The following is a 7500-nucleotide window of genomic DNA, read 5'->3' as shown; positions in this document are numbered from 1 at the left end:
ATGAAAGGCGTTGGTTGCTTAAGACAGCAGGACGGTGGCCATGGAAGTCGGAATCCGCTAAGGAGTGTGTAACAACTCACCTGCCGAAGCAACTAGCCCTGAAAATGGATGGCGCTGAAGCGTCGTGCCTATACTCGGCCGTCAGTCTGGCAGTCATGGCCGGTCCTTGCGGCCGGCCGCGAAGCCCTGACGAGTAGGAGGGTCGCGGCGGTGGGCGCAGAAGGGTCTGGGCGTGAGCCTGCCTGGAGCCGCCGTCGGTGCAGATCTTGGTGGTAGTAGCAAATACTCCAGCGAGGCCCTGGAGGGCTGACGCGGAGAAGGGTTTCGTGTGAACAGCCGTTGCACACGAGTCAGTCGATCCTAAGCCCTAGGAGAAATCCGATGTTGATGGGGGCCGTCATAGCATGATGCACTTTGTGCTGGCCCCCGTTGGGCGAAAGGGAATCCGGTTCCTATTCCGGAACCCGGCAGCGGAACCGATACAAGTCGGGCCCCTCTTTTAGAGATGCTCGTCGGGGTAACCCAAAAGGACCCGGAGACGCCGTCGGGAGATCGGGGAAGAGTTTTCTTTTCTGCATGAGCGTTCGAGTTCCCTGGAATCCTCTAGCAGGGAGATAGGGTTTGGAACGCGAAGAGCACCGCAGTTGCGGCGGTGTCCCGATCTTCCCCTCGGACCTTGAAAATCCGGGAGAGGGCCACGTGGAGGTGTCGCGCCGGTTCGTACCCATATCCGCAGCAGGTCTCCAAGGTGAAGAGCCTCTAGTCGATAGAATAATGTAGGTAAGGGAAGTCGGCAAATTGGATCCGTAACTTCGGGATAAGGATTGGCTCTGAGGATCGGGGCGTGTCGGGCTTGGTCGGGAAGTGGGTCAGCGCTAACGTGCCGGGCCTGGGCGAGGTGAGTGCCGTAGGGGTGCCGGTAAGTGCGGGCGTTTAGCGCGGGCGTGGTCTGCTCTCGCCGTTGGTTGGCCTCGTGCTGGCCGGCGGTGCAGGATGCGCGCGCCTGCGCGGCGTTCGCGCCCCGGTGCTTCAACCTGCGTGCAGGATCCGAGCTCGGTCCCGTGCCTTGGCCTCCCACGGATCTTCCTTGCTGCGAGGCCGCGTCCGCCTTAGCGTGCTCCTCCGGGGGCGCGCGGGTGCGCGGATTCTCTTCGGCCGCCATTCAACGATCAACTCAGAACTGGCACGGACTGGGGGAATCCGACTGTCTAATTAAAACAAAGCATTGCGATGGCCCTAGCGGGTGTTGACGCAATGTGATTTCTGCCCAGTGCTCTGAATGTCAACGTGAAGAAATTCAAGCAAGCGCGGGTAAACGGCGGGAGTAACTATGACTCTCTTAAGGTAGCCAAATGCCTCGTCATCTAATTAGTGACGCGCATGAATGGATTAACGAGATTCCCGCTGTCCCTATCTACTCGCTGGGAAAGCGGTCTGCGTGGCGTCACCCGGGGGAGGTGTGTTGCCTCCCGACAACTGGGTTAAAACCGCCAGGAGACCCTCTGATTCCCTGAAAATTTGTCTTCAGCAGGGCTCAGAGGAACCTGAGTGGGGCGGGGACCGCAATGTCCTATCCCGTGGCCTTGACGTGGCCCTGGCGCTCAGTACCCCCACAAGATGGGGCGAAGCTAACACGGGAAGGGCCGTCCATGCATGACGTTAAAAGGCTAGCCCTTAACTGGGTGCAACCCACACTGGTCCGCACTGGCCCACCGTGAATTATCAAAAGCGGTGGGTGAGACATGGTCGGTCATGATCCCCCAGTACGTGTGGAGACCCTCCGGGGAACGTAACTCGGGTTTGAGTGCCGCACCGTCTCGTTGATGTAAAACTCCACATATAAGACCCGGACTGACTCCCTTAACACCTTCCGGGCTGCGTCGATAGGTGTGGGTTGTCGTGTGTCAAGGCAGGACGTAAAACTCCCGTCATGGCAGGACGTTAAATGCCCCCAACCCAAGCGAAAGCAAAGGGTGCATGGCGCAGGGGAAGCTGCGTTACGAGAGACATAACAGCTGTCTCTCCTGAGTTGAGCGCGGTGGCGGGGCGGGGGTATGAGGGTAAGTCTCACGACGATCCCGGAACCCTGCGGTCCTGCCACTGCAGTTCCTCACGTCATGGACGACGTTAAAAGTCCCCCAACCCAAAGCGAAAGCAAAGGGTGCATGGCGCAGGGGGAGCTGCGTCAACAAGGACACAACATCTGTCCAGTTCTTCCCACGGCTGTACTCGCTGGGGAGGGATCGTGGCCTGAGCCGGCAAAGGCTCAGCGCCATGTCGGGGATTTCGGCATGCTCCGCCAAACCAGGGCGTGGTAACACGTCCCTGGCTAGGTTAGATGGGGCCAGACCCCCGAAAGTCTGGGGGACCGACCCAGCACCTGAGTAGGGCTGGGTCCAAGGCCTTAGGGTGGAAACTCGGCCTAGTAGGGGGCGAAGGCCGAGAGGTGAATCCGCCTCTCCGGAATGCGCTGGGCATTTGCCGGGGAGGGACGGGTGAAATCCCCAGTGGCACAGTCGTGGAAGGGGACTAGTGCGCTGGAAACGGCGCGCTAAACCCGGCAGCTCACAAAGCTCTTGGTCCAGGGGCGGGACTGGTGAGCGAGCTGCAATTAGCCTCCCCCCATGCCAGAAGAGCCGGTCCGGGGAAAGAGACGGGCTCTCAACTCTTTGGTCTCTCTCAGAATCATGGCGGAAAATACAGAGAGAGAGACTTCCGAGCGATACGAGGTGAATGATGAAAATGAAATAAAGAGCGCAGCCGAAAGGCTAAAGGAGATAAATGCGCTACTGGTGACAGATAAAGGGAAGATGAGCAATGACAGACTAAATGAAATAAAAGACAAGCTGGCCCTATGGGCAATTGCCCAAAGCCAGCTTGAAGGTAGGATACAAGAGCTGGAACGACAAAATAAACAAATAATAGCCGAAAAAACAAAAACATACGCCACAGTGGTGGCAGGAGGACCACAGAAACAACAAATCAATATGAAAGAAAGTATAGAAAAAGTGACAGCAAAACAAGGAGTGGCATTATTTTTGAAGCCAAAAGAAGGACAGAGCGTAAAAGAGGTGAAGGAAATATTCACAAGAGTAATTAATCCAACCAAAGCAAAAGTCAAAATAAACAAAGTAGTAGTTGCAAAAAATGCAGTCATAGTGGAAACTCCCACCCAACAGGATAGGAACACAATAATGGGGCACAAAGATTTACAGAGATCGGTAATATGTGAGAGGACAAAGAAAAGATGGCCATTAATGACTGTATTTGATGTGTCAAATAGGTTGACACCAGAGGAACTAACGGAGTGTATTTACACTCAGAATTTTGAAGAAAAAATGAGCCCACAAGACTTCAAAAAGGAATTTAGACCAAAATTTAGAATGGGGAGAAAAGACAGAGATACGGGACATCAAGTAGTTGAGGTTTCCCCAACATTGAGAAAAGAACTCATACAAAATGGTAGAGTATATGTGGAGTATAGTTCAGTCGCGGTCAAAGATTATTGCGTGGTACCCAGGTGTCACAGATGTATGGATCTGGGTCACGTACAGAAGTACTGTACCTGGGGTGACCCCACCTGTGGTCACTGTGGAACGGACAACCACAACAAGAAAGAGTGCCCAGAGAAGAACAGACCTGAGACATGTATACCATGCAATAGAAGGGGAAAAAGAAAATGTAGAGCACCAAACTCCAAAGAATGCCCCACGTATCAGCTGTTACTAGGAAGACTTATACAAAGGACAGATTATGGAGATTAACCCCCAAGAGAAAAGAAAGAAGCATAAATCACCAAGCAAGCAACTAAGAGATACGCTAAGGGGCATGAAAATCAGAGAAGCAGTAGGGGCAAGGGAAAAAGATGCAAAAGAAATCACAGATAAACAACCTGAAAATAAGGGAACAACAAAAAACACACGGGATAACAAACGGGATAACAATCAACACAAAACATGTACAGCACAAAACTGTATTGCCAATACTCCCATTGAAAGAACACCAACACAAGGGCGACCTCGGTCGCCCGTTTTTTATGACAAGAAAATGCAGATGGAGAGCGGAGATAGAAAGCAAGAGGTGCCCAAGACACAACGAGAAACACTGATACAAGACAAGAAACAAAATACAACAAGGGATGTACAAGTACAAACAATAAGCATGATAGACGCACAAGTACAAACAATGAACACGCAAGAAGCACAAGTACAAACAGAAGGGCGACCTCGGTCGCCCATTTTTCATGAAAAGAAAATGCCGATGGAGGGCAGAGATGGGCGACCAGAGGCGCCCAGGACACAACACACTACACCAACACAGAGACAAAACAAAGACATAGAAAAGAACAACATAGGAAAGAAATACGGACGACCTCGGTCGTCCGTTTTTAATGAAAAGAAAACGCCGATGAAGGGCGAGGACGGACGACCGAGCTCGCCCAAAAGAGACCACTCAGAACATATAAAAGATAAAAACAATCAGTCAAGCAAGAGTGACACATATAATGCAATGGACCCAAAGAACACTTATAAGATATGCGAAAACGCACTGCAGATGGCAAGACTAGAAGAACCCGGTCTGCTAACCACTGCATTACGCCAACTAGTGAGAGTGGGGCACACAAACGGCTCGAGAATTACTTATCCAGCTTTGGCGGACGTTGACTGCATTCAGCTAGCCGCGGCCGGAATCCCCACGGAACACGAACAATTACAGGAAATAGTAAAGCAAGTATACGAAAGAAGAGGCGTAAAATACAATTTGGAAAATATATATATACAAATGGTAACAACATACGGCCGAATAGGATTTGACCCCAATAAGACATGGCCAGAAGATCATTACCATACATATCATCCGTAATGGATCTTTTAGTTCTCCAAATTAATACAATGAGAAGCGTACAAGTAAACTACGAGTTGCGTAAATTAGCAGAAGAACTTAAAGCTGACATACTATGCTTGCAAGAACCGTACTCCCGGGAGGGTAAAATCCCAGGAATGACAGCCACGGCTCAAATAATCATGAAGGGAGAAAGACCAATGTCTGCAATAGTAATTTTAAATAGTAATATAAGAACAATAGTATTAAATCAATTTACAAATGAACATGTTGTAACAATCGAAGTACACGCCAAAAACACTAAGTGGTATTTAGTATCAATATATTGTCAGTATAGAGAGCCAATAATTATGTACCTAGAACAACTAAAGGAAATATGTAGAACTCTACAGGGCCATCAAGTAATCATAGCAATGGATGCAAACGCAAAGTCATTCCTGTGGCACAGCGGAGAACAAGACGAAAAAGGTCAGGAATTAGAAGATGCAATAAGTGAATTAAATCTAGATATAATAAACGCACCTAGCGAGATACCAACATATTCAAATAGAGCAGGGGCAAAAACAAATATAGATGTAACACTGGCAAATAACAGGGCTACCAATAAAATAGATAAATGGGAGGTATTGGAGAATGCAACGACCAGTGATCATAATGTAATAAAGTATATACTAAAATCAGAACAGAATGTGGCGCCACAGGAATGGCTTTCAGAATATGACTATAAAAAGGTAGACTGGGAAAGACTCTCCCGGGAGTACAGCCCGCCGGAGCTGGATGAGGATCTCGAGGTTGATGAAACAGCGGAGCAGATAGTTCAAAGTATAAAGGAAGTAATAGAAGCAGTCGTACCAAAGAGAAGCAGAGTCCAAAGCGTGCACCCGGCACCATGGACTCCAGAACTAAGTGACCTACGTCAGGCTACGCGCAGGGCAAGACGCAGGTATCAGCGCACATTTAACCCACAAGACAGGGAGCATAGACTGCGTATATACAGACAACTAAGGGAGAGATATAAAAGAGAAATTATAGAAGTTAGAAAAAGAAGCTGGGAAAATTTCGTAAGAAATAACCTGGCAATGGATCCCTGGGGAAAGCCATACAAGTTAGCTAGGGAAAAAATAAGAGCTCCAACAGTCTTATCATCTATAAGAATACCAGGCGAAAATAGAATGACCACAACCAGACAAGAAACAATAACGGTGCTCCTCCAAGCCCTGCTACCGGATGATGATCCCTCTGAGGACACACCGGAGCAGGCGGCTATAAGAGAGAGAGCACAAGAAGAATACAACAACAATACAATGGTCTACCCCTTCTCACCGCAGGAGGTGGTAGACGTAATATCAAACCTAAAAAGAGGAAAATCTCCCGGACCCGACAGGGTCACGGTTGAGGTACTTCAAGCAATAAAAGGAAAAATAGCCCCGATACTGGCAAACCTATATAATAAATGTCTGGAAAGAGGTACTTTTCCAAGGAGATGGAAAAGAGCAGAAATAATAATACTAAAGAAGCCAGACAAGGACCCAACAGAACACAAAGCATACAGGCCAATATGTCTGCTAGATACCTTGGGCAAAGCCCTTGAGAAATTGCTCTGTGCGAGATTGACTGGTCACCGGGAAATGGCAGGAATGCACGAATGGCAATTCGGTTTCCGCCGTGGAAAATCGACGGAAGACGCCATCAACACGGCGGCCGAACTTGTCAGCTCGTCGAACTGCACATATGTTCTAGGAGTGATGGTGGACATCTCAGGGGCGTTTGATAATCTGTGGTGGCCGGCGCTGTTTACCTGCTTGCAGGATATGCAGTGTCCGGCGGCACTATACAGATGTTTCAAGAGCTACTGTAGAGACCGGGTGGTACAGATGACGTCCCCGAATGCGGTTGTGACCAAGAACATCACTAAAGGATGTCCACAGGGATCAGTTTGCGGCCCCGTATTTTGGGATATAAATATGGAGCCGTTGCTGCATTCCCTGCAGCAGGAAGCATCAGTATTGGGAGCCGTTGCATACGCGGACGACCTGCTAATCTTAACACATGGTAATAGCCGATTACAACTAGAAGGGCGAAGTAGAAACATAATGGATATCCTGAGTGCCTGGTGTAGGAATTCTAAAATGGCAATTGCGCCTCAAAAATCGAACTATATGCTCCTGAAAGGGAAAATGGCAAGAGATCCGTCAATCAGGATCGACAACGCAATTGTAGTAAGAAAAAATGTAAGTAAATATCTGGGTGTCTACCTGGATCAAGGATGGAATTTTAGGACCCATATTGAACAAACAGGAGGAAAGACACTAGCGATAATGCATAAACTAATAAGGATCGGGCAGCAAAGATTTCACTTACCGCCAAATGTCATCAAACTATACCACGGCAGCCTGCTAGTGTCAATAATGGGATATGGATCAAGTTTGTGGGCCCACAGGTTGCGCCTTCTGAAGCCTTCCATGGCTGTGAGGAGAATTCAAAGAAACATACTACTAAGATCAATAGGGGCATTTGGCACAACACCAACAGATGGATTACTAGTTATAATGGGCCTCTGCCCATTAGACCTATTAATAAGACAAAAAGCAGCCAACTATTGGTTAAAAAGGGGAAATTTCGACAAAATCAGGGAAATCATGGGGAAACACCTGGGAA

The 7500-nt window shown here is 48.8% G+C and overlaps 1 pseudogene; it reads left to right on the top strand.

Moving 5' to 3' along the window:
• Positions 1-1440, top strand: part of LOC124587307 — a 2980-nt pseudogene extending 1540 nt beyond the window's left edge.
• Positions 1441-7500: the final 6060 nt, after the last annotated feature.

This window comes from Schistocerca americana, unplaced genomic scaffold, assembly GCF_021461395.2.
Source record: "Schistocerca americana isolate TAMUIC-IGC-003095 unplaced genomic scaffold, iqSchAmer2.1 HiC_scaffold_598, whole genome shotgun sequence".
In the NCBI taxonomy this organism is placed as follows: domain Eukaryota; kingdom Metazoa; phylum Arthropoda; class Insecta; order Orthoptera; family Acrididae; genus Schistocerca; species Schistocerca americana.
This window is presented reverse-complemented; position numbering and strand designations above follow the sequence as displayed.